Source organism: Microcaecilia unicolor, chromosome 10 (genome assembly GCF_901765095.1).
Source record: "Microcaecilia unicolor chromosome 10, aMicUni1.1, whole genome shotgun sequence".
Lineage (NCBI taxonomy): Eukaryota > Metazoa > Chordata > Amphibia > Gymnophiona > Siphonopidae > Microcaecilia > Microcaecilia unicolor.
The window spans coordinates 197,930,362-197,951,175 of record NC_044040.1 but is presented as its reverse complement, the minus strand read 5'-3'; the positions used below and the strand labels follow the sequence as shown (position 1 = coordinate 197,951,175).

The 20,814-nt window shown below is 43.6% G+C and overlaps 1 protein-coding gene across 2 annotated transcripts in view; it reads right to left on the bottom strand.

Annotated features, from left to right (window-relative positions):
• The window catches only part of FNDC3B (fibronectin type III domain containing 3B), a 549,281-nt gene extending 530,458 nt beyond the window's left edge, over positions 1 to 18,823 (bottom strand). For both annotated transcript variants that reach the window (XM_030216206.1, XM_030216207.1), the window contains exon 1: positions 18,756 to 18,823. The gene's annotated coding sequence lies outside the window, so the exon portion shown is untranslated. The remainder of the gene's footprint in view (positions 1 to 18,755) is intronic.
• Between the last annotated feature and the right edge of the window lie 1,991 nt (positions 18,824 to 20,814).

The following is a 20,814-nucleotide window of genomic DNA, read 5'->3' as shown; positions in this document are numbered from 1 at the left end:
GCCCCCTTTTCAGATACACACTAAAACATTTGCACGTGCAGATTTACAGAATAGCGCCTGGCAAGATGCATACAAATTAACACCAATAATTGACTGAACGCCTAATTATTACCACTAATTGGTTCATTACTCGATTAAATTAGGCAGGCCCAAATTTGTGCACACAATTTTGAGCACCAGTTCCAGAATCCAGGAGAAAGGGGAGAAATTTACAACAGGGCGTCTTCGCTCAGGCGCCTCAGGAACACAGGGTGAGGGCCTACTGTATATAAATCCTTGGGCCCCCCTGTGTCTTTACAGAAAACTAGTGCAAACCCAGGTATTCCCATATCTACAACTGCCACAGCGCTGGCACAAATGGGAACACGTAAATGCCATTTCAGCATGTCATTGTAGAATACCAATTCGGTGCCCCACTGGCATTTTCAGAGGTAGGTGTACAATTAAGCGTGAAAACATCAGTATTCTGTCCATTTAGTTGTGCAACTGGTGCATAAGTATTCAGTTATAGAAACTGCCCCCAAAATGAACTGAGTCAGCCATGTTTCCCTGTTCATTCCACATAGAGACATACCCAGGGAAGGAAATATGGCATGCCAGTAGGGCAATCCATTTCAATAACAGATTAGATGATGGTAGAAAAAGACCAACCCACTCATCCAGTCTGCCCAGATATTCCTGTCCACACTGCCAAGGAAATATCCTAAATGCCAGCAACAGGAACTTGAATGCTTCTAGGATATCACTTTAAGTACACATAGCGCGGGGTACAAATGTAAGAAAAAAAAATGTTCTTCAATGAACAAAATCCCATATTTAATACAAAACCCAACTCTCACTCACCTCCCTCTCCACAACTCCACACCTTAACAGATTCCACAATCATCAAAGCCTCCTAGACTCCTGTACCCTTAAGGACTCAGTTGTCACCAACCTGTCAGAACAAACCCAGTTGGTTTCTACAAAGTTGTACCCTGCTGGCACCAATCCAGCTACCCACGGCCTGCCAGCGCTTTCCAGAGTTCATTCAGCCATTGAGTCCCATGACCTTATCCTCGCTGACCGATCTACTTCAAAGTTCCTCCTCTTCTCTAAAAACGGTTTGGAATCACTTCAAAATCAGAGGCGTAGCCAGCAGTCCAGCGGTGGAACGGAGGGGCCATACATTTCCTCTCTGCTGCTCTTCCCCCCTCCCCTCCTCCGTGTTAGGAATCATACCTTTCCTGACAGGGGATGCCAAAGAGATCCACTGCCCAAACAGCCCCACTGTGCTAGTCAGTGGCATGCCTTCCAGCCACTAATACTGTCACCCCAGCGCAGGTTCACTCCATGCACAAACTGAGCATGTGCGGGAAGTGTTGGTGTCGGTGGCTGGAAAGCACGTTGCCAACTTGCACACTGCTGAGGCAGCATAGGGGGCAGTTTGGGCAGGGGACCTCTTTGGCCGGCGGGGCTTGGGCATCCCGGTCAGCCATTCAATGGATGCTGCAGTTTTAAAGGGGACCAGGGTCCAGACCCCAAACCAACCCCTACCCCCTGGCTACGCCAGCCCTTCACATGTATAATTGGCTTCCCCTAACCCTGGAAATACCACGCAAATTAAAGACCATGTCCAGTTTCCACCTTCCACTGCAGCTGTAATAAGTGAACTGATCGCTGATTTTAACGTTTATCAACTGGGAAATTCTCTCCTCTATTTGGGCCTTTGTCCATCCAACTACCCTCTCAGCCTTCCTTGGTTGTCCTGTATAAACCAACTTCTCATCCACCTGTGGGGTTTTTGTTTGGGAAGGGGGGAGCTCAATGATTTCCTCTTACCATTCTGCTACCTCAAGATGTTTAGCATTTGGACTCGTTTAATCTCACATTAAACACAAAACTGATGTTCTCTGTGTGGAAATATTATAATTAAAATAGTTCTATTTCCATATTAACAAAAAGATTTTCTTAATAGAACAATATTCAGTTAAGCAATAACCTACTACGGGCCCTGTTTACTAAGGCACGTTAGCATTTTTCACACGCCTACAATTAGAACACGCGTTAACCATACAGTCGCCTACAGGGATATCATAGGCACGCACACAGTTAATGTGCGTAGATGGTTAATGAGCGTTAAACACGCTAACGCGCCTATAACGCGGCTTAGTAAACAGGGCCCTATATCTTCTGAATAAGCAAGTCAGCATAATAATAGAAATATTCTGACACTAAACATCTTCTGAATTCCGAGCTATAGTGCACATTTAACAAATCAGCACTAACATATATCTCCCTAGTGAAAGACAAAACAGACACACCAACTACTAAAGCCAGTGGCATTGCCAGGAATTTTAACAGGAGATGCATCTCCAGCACCACCCTGTCCAACCCTTCACAAAACAGGAAGCTGCATCAGAAGAGGCGGGACGGTTCAAAGAGAAAGTCCCGGTGCAGGCCGCAGGCTGTCTATGAGTGCCACTGCCTGGGCAAAAACTGGAGCAGAGATGAGTTCAAGGCATGGGCGGGGTTAGGCCAGGTCTGACAGGGGATGCATATATAACACACGCAACTCGAATAAGTACGTCACTTAGTAAAGCTCCTCAATTCCCTTCTTCCCCCTCTGAGACCCTCGACACTTCTGCTTTCTTGAATTCAGATACCATCCTTACCTCCACCACAGCGGTCTCACTTTTCTTCCAAAGCATGCATAGTTAGATCTTTAAGTCTGTCCCCTTGTGTCTTCCGATGAAGACCACTGACCATTTGAGCAACAACCCTCCCTACGTTGTGTGTTCTAGTATAAGAAAGTGTTGTCTAAGACGGTGGTTCAACCCAGTCCTCAGACACACCAAGCCAGTCAGGTTTTCAGGATATTCACAAAGAATATGAAAGAGAAATATTTGCATTCCAAGCAGCCAGTGCATGCAAACCTCTCTCATGCATATTCACGGTGGGTAACCTGAAGGCCTGACTGGCTGAGCGTGCCCCGAGGACTGCATTGAGAAGCACTGGTCCAAGACATAGGTTGCAATCATAGGAGCCGACTCTGTGGGTGCTGTGGGTGCTTGAGCACCCCCAATATTGAGAAAATTCCTTGTATGTGTCCAAGGAGGGGTTATTTCCATTGGGCTTAGCACCCCCAATAATTTTGAAAAGTTGGCTCCTATGGTTGCAATATCTCCTGGAAGTCTATTTCCATGTGCAATCACAACCAAACTACAGACATTAGCACTGGCTTATTTCCAATTTCCCACCATCCTTTCAGATGTGGAAAAAAAAAAAAATCCCCTCCCTCCTCTTATTCAGTTGGGCTTCTCTTGACATTTTAGTGTCTTTTAATTTTTCAGCATTAGTAAGCTTTTATCTCCAAAAGATGAGTAGGACAAAACACACTGTAAGAGTGCGTTTGCCTTAACTCTGATTCTCAGCCCAGCCCTTGTGACATACCTGCAGTCTGATTTTCAGGATCTGGAAAATGAATATGCAGGAGAGAAATTCACAAACAATGGTGGCAGTATGTGCAAATCTCATGTATATTTATCGAGGATAACCTGAAAATCTAATTAGCTGGGAGTATTCCAAGGGCTGGGCTGAGAATCACAGGACTAAGTCGAGTCGCTCTACTTCAAATCCCAAAATATCCCAAATCCCAATAAAATAAATAAAGCCTATTCGATGATTGGGAGAAAACAGCGGATCTTATTAGGAAGAAACAGAAGCATTAAGTTCTGTCATATCAAACCTGTTCGATCAAATAAAAACATACCAGACTAAATTCAAAAGCAAAACTTTAGAACCCTATGGAGTTCTCTCAGGTAATAAATATATTTAAGGAATGTCTATTTCTAGGCACAAATAATTTTCTCTATAAAGGCATTATGTTAATACGTTTTTTATTGCAGGACCAACCCCTCCGGAATAATCTTCCCTTGAAGTCGGTCACTTTTAGGAAGCAATTGAAATCTTACTTTTCAGCAAGCTTTTTGGATGATGGTCTTAAAGTCTTTTTTTAATTAATGATAGATAATGTTGGTTCGATTATTGTTATTTTATTTTTCTTTGTTTAGTTATTTTAAATTTTGTGTATGTTAGCTCGTAACCAGCTTAGACTCTGCAGATAATTTCTTAAATATACTGCCGTGTGCTTATGGCATGTTAAAGAATGTGGACAGAAACAAAAAAAAAAGGCAAAGATCTGCCACAGAAATGGCAAATCAAAAGAAAAAAAGCAGATCAAAAAAGACAAAAAAATAGAACAGGAGGGTAACAGAAGAAGTGGTTTATTACAAGTTACCCGACGTGGCCACGTTTCGCCCTCAGGCTGCGTCAGGGGTAAAAAAACTACAAAATAAAAATACATAATGAGTAAAACAAACTTCACCATTGTATATTTGATAATAAAACATATCTAAAAACACTATCACATCATATAAAATAAAAACAGATCAAATCTAAAAACATAATACAATAAAATATAATATCAATTCAATATCAGTTAAAAACATTCAGATTAAATATGCATGCAATAAAATAATAATTTTAATACAAGACATGATATCAACACAAAATATAATAATATCAACACTAAAAGTATATCAATAGAACTGCATCGGACAGATAGGTGGAGATATACAACACTAAAATAACTAAATGACCATACATACTAAATATCACCTACCTAATAGGGGTAAAAAGCAAAGTGAACCCCTAAAAGTAGTCCTACAACCACCTTACATAAGTGCTTCCCAAGCTTACTCAGCAAACTTCACAATGCTATGTTGACTGGCAGCATTATAACAAACACTCTGATTAGTCCTTTAAATATCCCCTTTGATAGTTCAAAGGTCAAAGAAAATTCTAGAACAAGAACCCACTAATCCAAATAAAAGTGTATATAAAATACTATGGATATCTCAAAAACAGATGAGTGAAAGTACAAATAGAAAAAACAAAAAACTTTAAAACTTTAAGAAACAGAGATAATTATTTTTAAAAATAATTATCTCTGTTTCTTAAAGTTTTAAAGTTTTTTGTTTTTTTCTGTTACCCTCCTGTTCTATTTTTTTGTCTTTTTTGATCTGCTTTTTTTCTTTTGATATGTTAAAGAATGTGGGAAAACATTTTAAGTGTTGAATTTAAACAGTAAAACTGTCTCATAATTCAAACAACTCCAAGACTCTTATTCCGGACCACAGCAGTGGTTCAAACACCATTCAGGAAACATCATGATGCCTTTTCCCAGTCTACACACAGCTCCGGCTTTCCTTCATCCCACACCAAGCAATCTGCTTCATAGAGAGGGATTCCCCCATCTTGCCTGGATATGAAAGGTACTCTATGATGTTATATAATAAAGGCGAAAATGTGCTGTCAGGTACATTTTTAGTAATGTTTGTTGTGTGGGAGGGTGATGTCTAGAGACTCTAGTGTCATCAAAACCAACGTCTATCGCTGCAGGCATTGTTTTCATGTAGTGGCATGACGCCCCATGTATCAACTAGGGCAGCAAATTTCCAAAAATATATTTTAACAACACAAAAGTGGAGGAGTGGCCTAGTGGTTAGGGTGGTGGACTTTGGTCCTGGGGAACTGAGGAACTGAGTTTGATTCCCGGCACAGGCAGCTCCTTGTGACTCTGGGCAAGTCACTTAACCCTCCATTGCCCCATGTAAGCCACATTGAGCCTGCCATGAGTGGGAAAGCGCGGGGTACAAATGTAACAAAAATAAAATAGATACTATTGGAGATTCTACATGGAATGTTGCTATTATTGGAGATTCTACATGGAATGTTGCTATTCCACTAGCAACACTCCATGTAGAAGGCTGCGCAGGCTTCTGTTTCTGTGAGTCTGACGTCCTGCACGTACGTGCAGGACGTCAGACTCACAGAAGCAGAAGCCTGCGCGGCCACCTTGGTGATCTGCAAGGGCCGACTTCTACATGGAATGTTGTTAGTGGGACTCTGGGCAAGTCACTTAACCCTCCATTGCCCCATGTAAGCCGCATTGAGCCTGCCATGAGTGGGAAAGCGCAGGGTACAAATGTAACAAAAATAAAAAAAAAGCAGATTTTTAAAACTGACGCTAGTCCCAAAATCCTAGTTTCCTAGGTTAAGTGACTGTAATCTTTGTGACCAAATATATTTTGGAGGAAAAAAGAACCGGCAGCCCAACATAACAGCCCTGACAAAAAAAGCCCCCAACAAAACAGCCTTATTACAAAATAGCCCTTGACAAAATGGCCCCTCCCAGAAAATAGCCCCTAGACAAAAATGCAGAGCCATATTCTGGCCAGCCTGATCGGGCCCTTTTGTCAGGGGGCTAATTTGTCAAGGGCTATATTGTGGGCAGGCCGTTTTGACAGTGGCTCTTTTGTCAGGGCTATTTTGACCGGGTACCAAAAGAACCTCTTCTATTTGGCAGCTTCTATGTCAGGGGTGGGCAACCTTGGTCCTTGAGGGCTACAACCCAGTTGGATTTTCAGGATTTCATACAATGGAGGCAGTGCATGCAAATGGATTTCATGCATATTCATTGGGGAAATCTTGAAAACCAACTGGGTTGCAGCCTTCGAGATCTGAGGATGCCCTATTACTGTTCTATGCAGTGCACATCAGACATTTTCTACCAGACCGTGCACCGGAGGAGGTGATTTTATGTGCATTTCCGAAATACCAAAACTCAAAGCACGATCCCTGATCTTGACCAGATGAAATATTACCACGGCAGGAACCAAGACAACAGGTTCTTAAAGAGCAAAGATGGTGCTCCACTTCCGTTCTTCGTAAGAACAGCAAGGAAATAACGGTAAATTGCTTATACGGTTAAAAGGAAAAGACAGCGCAGAAAAGAACAGACTTGCTGCAAAATCCCGTGTTCAGGGTTTTCCTCAAATTATTTGGCTTCACGCATCTAAGCCAACTGGAGCAGTGAAACAACCAAACTCTGGCCGAACAGGACACCATCGGCACCACCAGTTACAACTGCAGAAGGCTTATTCCAGCAAAACAATAATAAACATAGTACAGTATATCATTCATCCAGACAGGGGTGGAATATATTTAGAAAACTTGGATGCCAGTCAAAACACTAAGCAGCCAGGAGAAAAAAAAAAACCTTTCTTCATAACTTTTTGTGTCTGTTTTTGTTTCCTTACTTTGTATTATTTTTGCAATTTTTGACTTTCATTGCTCTTTAACCCCTCCCCCTTCCTTTGCCTCTACCCACCCTCTTTGCCTCTCTCTCACACACACCCTCCAATCTCTTCTCGGTGCAATCCAGCAGCAGGGGGGAGCCCCCACTCCAATGAGACGACAGCTCCTTTCAGGCCTGGACCACCAACAGTTTCCCTCTGGCCTAGTTCAGCATCAGGTATCAAATTTTAGGTCACAAGTGATAAGAATTTTTACATCCATTAATCCTGCTAAACAAATCTGATACAGCTACAGTATAAGAAAGAGAGCATAATTAAAATACGTTTACAGACATAACAATGCTGTGATTCTGCAAGCCCCCTAGTGCTGGGAAGCTGGGGAGGCAGCCTTTACAACCTCCAGCAAGGAAGGATGTTCCATGCATTGTGCAACAGCAACACCAAGTGGTCAGACCGAGGCTGCACATATAATAGTTCCAGGAAGAGTCACTGGTCTGTGGCCTCTGATCATGAAATGGTTGGACTACACAGGTGGAGGAAGAGGATTCAAAAATGAAGTAATGGAAGTAGGGAAGGAAGATTAGATACTGGTCAACTAGGAGAAGAGGGGATGCTGACCATGAGGGGAGGCCAAGAAAGGGAAAATGGAGATGCTGGCAACCTTGGGGGATAGGGAAGGGGCAATGCTGAAGTACTGGGAGGAAGGGATACACAGTTGAAGGTCCACCTAGGGTACCTAGAACCACTGGGCTGGCCCTGAGTGAATTCTCCAGGTGCTGCGATAATACTAATAAAGTGATTACCTGAAAAATATTAGTTTTGTTTGTAGCTTGCTGCTGGACTGTAAGCTCCCTGAAGCTATGTATCTGCATAGCACTCGAAACATAAGAACTACAGTAGTGTAACCCTATGGGTTAAATGTTAAAAGATTACCTGGATCTGGTGTAGAGACAGTGAGCAGCAGTGCCGTGAAACTGAGTGGTCTGTGTGCATGCGCTGAGTGTTCCGCGTGCTGATGGAACTCTCAGGAGAGTGACAAACAGCTCAGGCTGGCAGTTGGGAGGGAGCAGTATTGGTGAGAACATGTTACTAGGGAAAGACTGGAAGAAAGTTGATGCTGGAAATCGTCACCTGAAAGAAAAGGCGCCCACCGTTCAAGAGAGCCAGAGAGAGAAAACAAAGAGAGCAGCTAAGTGACTGAAACTATTTTTAAAAAGTGCGCATAAGAGAAAATAGTAAAGGAAACCTGAACAATAAATGAGAGATAACTAAAAGAAGAAAAAAAAGAGTAGAGGAAAACTTACATGTTGGGATCATTGGGGGTCTCCGGGGGTCTGAGGGACAGGAGAGGGGAGACTTTGAAGAGTCTGGTGTTTTGCGGAATTGAATGTACCTAAATGATTTATGTAACTAATATTTATACTTATCTGAGAATGCTCTCAGTGTTTCTAGAGACTAAACTGATTTGTGTTGCAAACCTGTAATTGAAATACATATGTTAAATTTGCAAGTTGGTAAGATTTCATTAGCATTTAAATATAATTCACTAATAAAAAAATATTTTCTTTTTATTGTTAAACTCCCTGGTTGGTGTTGAGTCATTTCGGGGAAACACTGTGACATATTTGGTACCATCATTTAATACCTTTCTCTGCCACCAGGGGGTTTACAGTAGGAATAGTTTTTTAAAAGGTCAAGAAAAAAAATATACCAGATGATGCCTTTTGATTGGAGTACATACAGTTCTTGCCTTGCCCTTAAGAGTTAAACTTCTTTCAGAAGTGTTTCTTTCAGAAACTGGTGTCAGTGGAACTGTACTTGCCTGGTTCAGATCCTATCCATCAGACAGGTAACAGTCCATAGTGTTCGGCAGCACCTCAATGCCATCATGGACACTGACTTGTGGAGTACCACAAGGATCAATACTGTCGCCTATTCTGTTCAATATCTACCTCAAGCCACTAGCCAATCTATGCAGATGATCTGCAGCTACTTATATCTATTGAACCTGACTTACCCACAGCCCTGAATAAACACAACAAACTTTGCCTGAACCCAAGTAAAAATGAGCTTCTATGGTCCCTAAGTGGGGACATACCTGACATCAAAACCTCTTGGGAAATATGAACTCCCCCTCAAAATCACAAGTCAGGAACCTTAGAATATAGCTCAATTCATCGTTTACTCTGATCCCCCAAATCCAAGCAACCTTCACGAGCACCTTCTATCACCTGCGACAAGTACACTGCCTGTCTCCTTCCATTGAGAAGGCAAGCCTTGTCTCAGTTGTACATGCCATGATAACATCAAGACTGGTCTGACTACAATTGATTCAGAACGCTGCAGCTAGACTAGTAGAAGGCTGTAAGCGACATGACCACTTCACACCACTGTTGCACAAACTTCACTGGCTACCAATACAATACAGGGCCAAATTTAAAACTCTATGTTTGACCTTCAAGGTCCTTAAAGGAAATGGCCCAGAGTACCTGAAGAATAGGATCACCCTCTACACACCTCCGAGGACACTAAGGTCCTCCCAAGGAGTATCCCTAACCACACCCTCTCCAAAGGACATCACACGATGTGATACTCGCAAGCAAGCCTTCTCCGGAGCAGCCCACAAACTCTGGAATGCACTCCCTGAAAGGCTCCGCTTAACACACGACTATCTCTACTTCAGGAAGCAGGTGAAAGCTTGGCTCTTCAACCAGGCCTTTAATGGAAGTAGTAAATGACACCGCCTGCACATACTATAACAGGACATGTTTACCCACCCCTAACATAAAGGTCAAGCACTTTTCTGACCTTCATTTGCAACTTTCTTTAAATTAATCCCCTTATTTTCTTACTCCTGTTCCTCTATTTTATCTATCTGTTCCATCTTTGCTTACACCCTAGGCTGTCTATGAAAATGTTTTATTACGTATTGTACTGACATTGTAACATAGACTATTGTAATTGTCTATTGCTTACGTCTGACATAATCTTGCTGTACGCCGCCTTGAGTAAATTCCTTTAAAATGGCGGTATATACAGCCTAATAAATAAATAAAGTCAAAACAAGAAAATTATCATTCTGTAATTATTAATATTGCAAACGTGGTGTTTTATATTAAAAAAACCTTCTGACAAACGTCATTGATGAATGTTTACAATCAAATGAGTTCTCTGTTGTTTGCAAGAATGCTCAGGAGTACATCAAACAGCTCCAAACACAAACACACACAAAGAAACTTGGAAAAACTGTCCCTACTTTCAAAATCAAACAAATTCCTGCCTGTAGGTGGCTTTCTGGTAGTCTCTGTACCCTTCTCCCCCTCCCCCCCTCCCCTTTCCTGCATACCTTTCCTCTCAGGAGACAAATCACAGTGACACTAAACCCCAGCCATAAACAAACCAGCTTTTGAGAGCCTTTTGCCAAAGGATTTCATTATTCAGGAGGATTTTTAACAGACAGCCTGGTCAGTCTGACAGACCATTTAGCTCAGCAGTAAACCCTACACATAAAAATATGGAAACAAATTTCCATCTTAAGGACCTCAATTGGCAAATACAGCTACTGTGTCCATTGAATAATGTTTCCATGTTTATTTTGCAATTTACATCAAAGTGGTGTATATAAATTACAACCGTGCAAAACATGACATAACAATAAATATTCTCAACTAGAGATTATCAAAGAGTTCCGATCAAACCATGGGCACAGATAGTGTCGTCGTTGATGATACGTTGACACCTTCTGCTCAGTGTGCTGTTGCGGCTAAGAAAGCAAATAGAATGTTAGGTATTATTAGGAAAGGAATGGAAAAGAAAAATGAGGATGTTATAATGCCTTTATATCGCTCCATGGTGCGACCGCACCTCGAATGTTGTGTTCGATTCTGGTCGCCGTATCACAAAAAAGATACAGTGGAATTAGAAAAGGTGCAGAGAAGGGTGACGAAAATGACAAAGGGGATGGGACGACTTCCCTATGAGGAAAGGCTAAAGCGGCTAGGGCTCTTCAGCTTTGAGAAAAGGCAGCTGAGGGGAGATAGGATAGAGGTCTATAAAATAATGAGTGGAGTGGAACGGGTAGATGTGAAGCGTCTGTTCACGCTTTCCAAAAATACTAGGACTAGGGGGCATGCGATGAAGCTACAATGTAGTAAATTTAAAACGAATCAGAGAAAATGTTTCTTCGCTCAACATGTAATTAAACTCTGGAATTCGTTGCCAGAGAATGTGGTGAAGGCGGTCAGCTTGGCGGAGTTTGGGAGAGGTTTGGACGGTTTCCTAGGGGAAGGGTCCATAGACCGTTATTGGATGGACTTGGGGAAAACCCACTATTTCTGGGATAAGCAGTATAAAATGTTTTGTACTTTTTTGGGATCTTGCCGGGTATTTGTGACCTGGATTGGCCACTGTTGGAAACAGGATGCTGGGCTTGATGGACCTTTGGTCTTTCCCAGTATGGCAATACTTATGTACTTATGCACTATTGAAAATGACCAGAAGAAACCTAGAGATCCTTGTACTGAGCTGTGGTAAAAAGTGGCCTTGGTGCACTCACAAACGCCAGATTCTATATATGGCGGCTAAAAATTCCACACGGTAAACATTTCTGCCTAAGCGTACTCTATAAGTGATGCCTAGATTTAGGCACAGTATATAGAATACACTTAGTTGATATCCCAGTGCTTAAAACGACACGTCCATTTACACTAACAAAAATATAGCATAAATACCTGTGCATAGATTTACGCGCGTTGGGCCATATTCTATAAGAATGTGTGTAAATTTTGGAACACCCATTCCCCTCATGGCCATGCCCCTTTTGAACTACACACTTTAGAATTTAGGTGCAGTTCATTTCAGAATCCACTTAGCGAGTTATGCGCATAAATTCTAATTCTTGCCAATTAGTGTTCATTATTGCTAGTTAAATGCTGTTATCGACACTAATTGACTTGATAAGCCAATTAAGTTCCGCATTACACCTGGATTTTGGCGCGGATGACTCTAGGCGCCCCGTATAGAATCCAGCAGAAAATGGCCAATTTTCTATTTTTTGTAGATGGTAAGGGCTCACGCTGTATTTCTGCGCTGATTAGTGCTGAAACGCCAACTCTCTGCCTCCTCAACAAACTATTTTTAGCACATCGTTAGCAAACACACATTTCACAGTAGAAACAGAAGAACAGAACCTTCGCAATCAGCAAGACAAACACAGCGAAGGTGGCTCAAAAAACGTCCAGATGATGTTGAAGTTTCCACATATTTACTGTCATACAAGACTCTTTATTATCAACCAAGACTCGACAAGGGCCATGTTTCGGCCTATTAGGGTCTTAATTTACTTTAGTTCTGGTGTTCGGCACTACAGTAGTCTAGAGAGTTTTTTCATTGACTTGTATCAGACGGACTCCTTTGCTAACATCACTCAGACTCCCCTGATGCAAGCCTAACAGACCGAAACATGACCCATGTCGAGTCTTGGTTGATAATAGCCTTGGATGACAATGAACATTTGGAAACTTCAACATCACCGGGACATTTTTTGAGTCACCTTCGCTGTGTTTGTGTTAAGTCATTGCAGGAAGCCTGGGTGCATCCTACAGTTTTCCATTTAAGGGCCCCCTAAGGAGTTTCAGGACAGTATTTAAAAAAAAAAAAAAAAAAAGAGTAAGACAGAATTTCCCAATGCTCTTCAACCATGTGCTAGTTTTCATATCACTCCATTTCTTTCAATAAAAGAGAACTGGACCAGTTCAACCCACTCATTTCACATATATCACTAAAGAACTCTCAGGTGGTAATAACCAAATCCACTGCCACACCAAAGTGTGAACTGGCAACAAGAAGTGAAAACTCACTATCCTTGTGACAGTCCCTATCCCAGAATGTTGTGAGGATCAGGAGGGGTCAACGTGGTCTGGAAAGTTCAGGGACCACAAACCTTTTCCCTAGATCTTTTCAAAGGCTTCATGGCTAACAAATACTCTAATTGATAAACATAAACATATATATCAATGGGCCAATTCTATAAGGAGATAAAATGTTCCTTTCCAGATCGGTAAGGGAAGGGCTTTTTCCATTCAGTTAGTGGGACCAGTGCACTACAAATGCCGGTTCCTCCCACAACCAAATGGCTTGGATTTGGTCATTTCTGAGATGGGCGTCCTCGGTTTCCGTTATCGCCAAAACCGGGGACGACCATCTCTAAGGTCGACCTAAATTTCATGATTTGGGCATCCCCGACCATATTGTCGAAACGAAAGATGGACGTCCATCTTGTTTCGATAATACAGGTTGCCCCGCCTCTTTACGGGGCCATCCTTAGAGATGGGCGCCCCCGTTCGATTATCCCCCTCTCTGTCACCTACGAACCTTAATGCAATATAACTCTGTATTTCTCATTCCGGAAATGGCGATCGCCATAACAGAACAATGTAAGACACATTGAGCCTGCAAATAGGTGGGAAAATGTGGGATACCAATGCAATAAATAAATAAATAAATTCTAAAACAGCATTAGTGCGTCCAGATTCCATTATAGAACAGCATAGATCAGAATTACACACCGACATTTAGACAGTATTACTTTATGTAAACGGCACGAGAAAATGTTACTGCATAAATGTTGCACTTTAGCACATAACTCCGCCCATGCTCCGCTTGTAGAATACCGCTTAGGAAATTCTATATATGGTGCCTAAAAAATAGGTGCTGAAATCAGTGCCGACTAAGCGTATTCTATAATCGGCACCTAGATTTAGGCACCCATTACAAAATACGCTTACTTGATATTTCAGTGCCGATATCTGTGTGCATCCATTTACGTCAACGAAAACCTGGTGTAAATCTCAGCGTGTCGATTTAGGCACACTGGGCCACATTCTATAACTAGACGCCTACATTTTGGAACGCCCATTTCCCCAACCATAACCATGCCCCTTTGCCACCGTGCATTAGAAGTTCAGCGCACATCGTTACAGAATACGCTTACTTGATATTTCAGTGCCGATATCTGTGTGCATCCTTTTATGCCAACGAAAACCTGGTGTAAATCTCAGCGTGTCGATTTAGGCACACTGGGCCACATTCTATAACTAGACGCCTACATTTTGGAACGCCCATTTCCCCAACCATAACCATGCCCCTTTGCCACCGTGCATTAGAAGTTCAGCGCACATCGTTACAGAATACGCTTAGTGAGTTGTGCGCCTAAATTCTAATCAGCGCCAATTAGTGCTCATTATTGCTTGTTAAGCGCTGGTATCAGCGCACATTAGCTTGTTAAAGCCAATTAAGTTACACGTGGTGTTATAGAATCCGCGCTGATTTCAGAGCCTAAATCTAAGCGAACTATATAGAATCTGGGGGTTAGCACCCAACGGCACACGCTATTTGACTTGCAAACACATAAGTGCTGCATTCTATAATCTTTAGGGCACAAATGATGCTTACATTTAGGTGCTAAGATTATAGAATATAGGGGAAGGGAAAGGGGATGGGACTTGATATACTGCCTTCCTGTGCTTACAATCAAAGCAATTTACATATTACTTACAGGCACTTATTTTCTAACTGGGGCAACGGAGGGGTACGTGGCTTGCCCAGAGTCACAAGGGGCTGCAGTGGGAACTGAACCTAGTTCTCCTGGTTCACAGGCCACTGCACTAAGAAGGGGATTTTTAACTGAAAGCACGTCAATGAATGACGTTATAAGCACTCCTTAAAGGCGACTCTCTAAACAACTAAGGATTATTAGGATATAATCAGAAATCACACTGAATAGCTGATTTTTGTAAAGTGAACCTTGTGTCATGCTACATCCTATGGTCAACAGGTACTTGAATTTCATGAAACGCTACACAAAGGGGGCGTTACATTGCATCACAAGAGCTCTTCAGATTATAACTTAGGAGCACTGCAAGCTTGAAACGTTTCCTAAATTATCAGCTGAGGGAAAACCACAGAAAGGCTACTGCGAATAGCAGCAAATGGGCAGGACTGCAGGCTTAAGCTCCATAGCCGTCTGCCGTCTGAGTATGGGGCACTGGAACAGGATTACACAGTGTGACTTTCCCATCAGCAGCCTGTGGATGACCTCAACTCCCAGCAAAAGATGCTCCTGCCCTCTTATAAATGGGAAGTGATTCAACTCCTAAGTAGAAATGCCAAATTAGGGAGGGTATGCTGTGCGGCATGCTGGAGGTTAAGGTGAAACCAGAAAACAAGAGGTTAAAACGCAAAGCTCCGCAAATGCTGTACCCTGAATGCCATGTCTGAAGCATCTAAGGGCATTTTCTTTTAAATTAAACATACATGGAATTATTCTGCAGGTTCTTAAAAGGAACAGGGGGAGGAAAGGGAATTTCTGCAAATCAGAACAGACCAGTAAAGAAAGGAACATTACAGGCTGCAGCTTGCGTTGCTTGGCTTCTCCACCATGCCCCCTGGATCCAGACATTTCAAATGCCTTTACAAGAGAGCTGCAGGCTGCAGATTCTTTGGGGTTTTGCACTAGGAGGAGTCATGGCACCTGAATGACACCCAACAAGGAGCGGTGACAGATACTGCGTGCCAAGCAAGGCAGTCCTCATGGGCTGCCCAGTAATGCTCTTCCAGTTCTCACACCGCAGCCATTCAATCAGGTCCTCTTAAGTCTCTAATAAGGCTCAGTAAGTGATTTGTAAGTAAATAGCTCTGCTGTTTGTTCACATCTGGGTTTGAGAACTCATTCCAGCAGAAAAAGCCAGGGTTGCCAGATGATGTGAGATGGAGCAAGCCCTGTTTCCAGACAGTAACTAGGATACACCACCCACACAGTGCAGAATTGCAGAACTGAGTGCTAGGCTGGGGCTCAACCTGAACTCTGAACCCTCACTCACTCAAATGCAGGACTGATAACTGCGAGAAACTCAAAACCAGCTACTGTACCCACACAGCCACCCCCCCCCCCCCCCCACACACACCTCATTCTTCTGCCCTGTGCTCTCTACCCACAATACCCCAAAATATCTTCTTTGCCTCCTGGTGTCTCTGATAAACACCACACATCTTCCATATCTCAGCTCTACTCCACCCCCTCCCAACTTTCGACTCGAATGGTCTCTCCTATGCCTTCACTCCACACCATACTCTGTGCCTCCACCCTACACTAAGAAGTGAGCAAACCAAAAACTTGACTTAGAGCAGAGGTCCTCAACCCCATTCTCGGGACACAGCCAACCAGTCAGGTTTCCAGGATACCCACAATGAAAATGCATAAGATAAATCTCTCTTCTGCATATTCATCATGGTGGATATCTTGAAAACCCGTCTAGCTTGGTGTGTTCCAAGGCCTGGGTTTAGAACCCCTTAGAGTGAAACCTAAGTGGAATCAAATTAATTAGCAAACAAATAATGAAAATGTGTTCCAACCTTTTAGCATCTACAGTGCCATTTACTTCCTGCCTCTGCTCTGTGCTGTCTTGGTCTTCTCCATCTGTCTCCTCGCATCTTCTCTTTTCAACCAATTTCTCATCTTCTTGTCTTCCTCTCCTCTCTTCAGCTAGTTTCTGCTGCTCTCTTTTCTCTCCCCAGCCTACCTTGTCTCATGACCTCTTTCTCCCTAGCCATGCTAGTCTCTCCCTTTCTGCTATTTTAATCCCCACTACCAACCAACCTACCTTCCTTCCTTCTTCCATCTAGCATGATTTTTTTTCCTCCCACCCCCAATCCCTTACTTCCCTCTTCAAGCTCTTTCATCACTACTGAATCCAGCTGGAGTAAACCGCAATGAGGGGTGGAGGGGGATGGAGAGGAAACGCTGGACAGAAGAGCAGAGATGAGAGAGAGAGGTGGCACAGGGTGGGATTAACAGAGAGAGCGACACCAGCAGGTTGGGGGTGAGATGAGAGCGCAGAGAGGTGTGAAATAGGTGAAAGACTACAGAGACCGCAGGTGAAAGGAAGGGGACAGAGCATGGAAAAACTAAACAGCAAATAGAATTTGGAGTCCTGCTAGTATAGAAGAGACTGCCGGCACTGTAGGGAGGGAATAAGAGAACATGGTGGCCTTGGTTGCGGAGAAGTGGCAAAGCCAAGTGGAGGCCATAGGATATGACAGCAACGTCAGACGTGTGATAAAGTATGTTATGTCAAAGGAGAGGGGCCAGTGGAGTACTAATGAGTAGGGGATAGAAAGTTAAAACAGGAGTGTGGCACTAATTACTGCTGAATATCCACCGGATGCAGGTACTGTATTAAGTAAATAAACTGAACAGAATTGACGACTTATGACTCACCAATCTATGCGAGCACTTTGTCAGAGTGGCACTAAGGAAAAGGGTAAGAAAAATCAATAGTGGGTTGGGGGAAGAGGACACGAAAGATCACCAGAAGAAAGAGTGAGGGGCATCAGAGGAAAGGGGAGAGTACAGCTCCATCAGCAAGTGGTGAAAGAGTTGTGGCAACTGGCAACAAGTGGGTAATTGGCATGAGGAAGGAAAGCTGCACGAGCAGTGGCATCAATGGATGGTAAGGGATAAGGAGAGAATATGGTGCATCAGATGGAAGGGGTAAAACAATGAGAGCATGACGTTTAATGGGGCATAAGTAGACGAGAATGTGGCAGTACCAGGCAAGGTGACAGAACGATGGCACAACATGGCAAGGAGAAGCACCGGATCAGGGAGAATGGCACTGCCAAGCAGGATCTTAAGAGTAATGGTGTTAGTAGAACACAGGATGGTGGCACAAGGAGAACAGAAAATGGTGGCTACAGGTAAGCAAAACTGCAACAGTATATTTTCGGAAAGAGAGGACAGAGCAGTAAACTGGATGGAGATAAGGGGGGGGGGGGAGAGAGGGTCAGAGAACAGGAGAAAAAGAGGACCCCTACCCGCCTACTCTGTTCAAGTACCACCCAGACTTCTCTGAAAAATGTTAAAAACTGGAATCCATGTAGGGGAAATCTGTTACTGTGTAGAAGTGGGGCAGTGAGCTGGCGAGACTGCAGGGAGAGCCTCTCTGGAATACCAGGACACGATGGAGTGCAAACTTGTGCGATTCAGCAACTGATAAAAACTGCTCCAGATCAACCCAACAAAAGAGAAATCTGAAAATCACAAGAACACAAATCCCATACGTGTCAACGCTGGCAAATCCTGCACAGCTCCCTGCGAGCTGGCATGCAGCGGATATGAAAAAATCTGTGATGCAACAGTTGGACTCTTAGCACAAACACACTTCGTCTTTTTTTAATTTTCTGGACAAAACAAGGCGAAGTGGGAGTTTGGCAAAAAAAAATCTGTTTTGCTTTATATTCCTTTATAAAGTCCAACGTTAACAGCTTAACCGATCCATTTGGTTTTTTTTAGGAATTCCTTGCAGGATCAACGGTTACAGAAAGAAAGAAAAGGGTTTTAGAGGGGGGGGGGGGGGGGGGAAGTGGCAACAGAAGGAAAGAGCGAGCGAAAACAAAAATCAGGAGGAGGAACAGGGCAGGAACGTCCGAGAAGTACTGCAGATCCGAGGGATCGATGGTCCACCATCCAATAAACTTAAATTAATAAAAAAAAGACTCCCCCTCCCCATCGTCCAAAGTGGTGCAGCAGTGCCAGGGTATCCCGGCCCGAGCCCTCCTTACCTTCCTCGTCCTTTCGTTTCGGTTTCGGCTCCGGGATTGAGGGGGGGAGGGGAGGTGAGGGAGCGTTTTACATCGCGGCTGCGTTAACCCCCCCCCCAAAAAAAAAACCCCTCGGTTGCTTTATTTCGTCTTTCTCGCCACGTCCTTCCACTCGGATCTGGGGGATCTGTCGGCTGCACCTCTGCCCGGGGGAGGGGGCGTTTCTTACCTTGTCTATGGCTGAACTGGGTGGGGGGGGGAGTGCGGGGGGGTTGGGTTCTTCGCGCCTGGATCGCCCCGTTCTTCTTGCAGCCTCCCCCGGTAAATCCCTGCCAGCTTTGGGTAACTATCAGGAGGAGGATTCCGCCATGTCAACGCTGTCGGGAGGGGGACACACATGGGATGGGAGGCCGGCCCACTCTACCGTAATCTCTGCAGTAGCGGGCGCCTGTAACTTTCGGCCGGTGGGGGGGGGGTGGGGGGGGGGGGATCAGCGTCGTGTCCTCCTGTCCCTGCTGCTGATCAGCTCAAGAGCCTTTTGCACATCCACATTACAAGCTTCAACACCCTGCAAGAGATCAGCCGTAAAATACATTTCAATGAATGCAACCTAGTTATCCGGAGACTTGGAGGAACCAATGGAGGTGCTACCGGGCATCTAAATTTGTTTTTGGTTTTTTTTTAACTCACCTAAGGGTACCTTAGCAGAGTGGATTATCAATAGGTCAAGCAGAAAAATGCTTTCCTCCTCCCCAGACCTGTTGCTGCCACTCTCTCCAGCTGTCCTCACTTTCCCATCTCACCCACCTATCCACATCTTATGATCACTTTCAATGTTACTGTATCACTTCTACATGCATTTTATATTACTTTGTTTAATCTGCATCACTATTTAAAACGACCTCCTCATTACTTACTGTATCACAGCTGCATCCATGTTATGCTGCTTTGTTTAAACTGTGGGATTTGTAAACCGCATTGAACCTGCTAATGAGTGGGAAAGCGCGGGGTATAAATGTTGCAAATAAATAAATAAATTTCCTCCTGTACCCAAAGTTACTGCTCGCTTCCACCCCTCCCCTCCACTGAGGGCCACTGATCTCCTCCATCAATCTACGTTCAAATATTTGAAAGGTATTAATCCGCAAACGAACCTTTTCCGGAGATGCGAAGGCGGTAGAACGAGAGGACGTGAAATGAGATTGAAGGGGGGCAGACTCAAGAAAAATGTCAGGAAGTATTTCTTCACGGAGAGAGCAGTGGATGCTTGGAATGCCCTCCCGCGGGAGGTGGTGGAAATGAAAACGGTAATGGAATTCAAACATGCGTGGGATAAACATAAAGGAATCCTGTTCAGAAGGAATGGATCCTCAGGAGCTTAGCCGAGATTGGGTGGCAGAGCCGGTGGTGGGAGGCGGGGCTGGTGGTTGGGAGGCGGGGATAGTGCTGGGCAGACTTATACGGTCTGTGCTAGAGCCGGTGGTGGGAGGCGGGACTGGTGGTTGGGAGCCGGGGATAATGCTGGGCAGACTTATACGGTCTGTGCCCTGAAGAGGACAGGTACAAATCAAGGTAGGGTATATGCAAAAAGTAGCACATATGAGTTTATCTTGTTGGGCAGACTAGATGGACCGTGCAGGTCTTTTTCTGCCGTCATCTACTGTGTTACTGTGTATCAATCTACTGTCTTCCACCCCTATACTATACTACAGGCTTGAATCCCCAAATTCCTTAAAAAAAAAATGTTACAAGGCAGGTAACAAAAAGACCCAAGCATAACAATCCTATAGGTACCAAAAGAAAAAAGTTTAACTTATGTATTACTATACAAACCAATTTCCTAAATTCACAAAACATACTCTGCAAAAGGGTACGTTTTCATTGTTTTCCAAAACAACAAGTAAGAGGAAGAAGAATGAATATCCTATGCAAGAAAGTTCCAGGTCCTAATGGCATGGAAAACTAAAGATTGACCATATAGCCACCTACATTTTAGACCTTTCGAAGATGGTAGCTTCAAAATAAGATGATCCACACTTTGACCCTTAAAAAAGATACCTGACAAAGAAAATAATAAAAG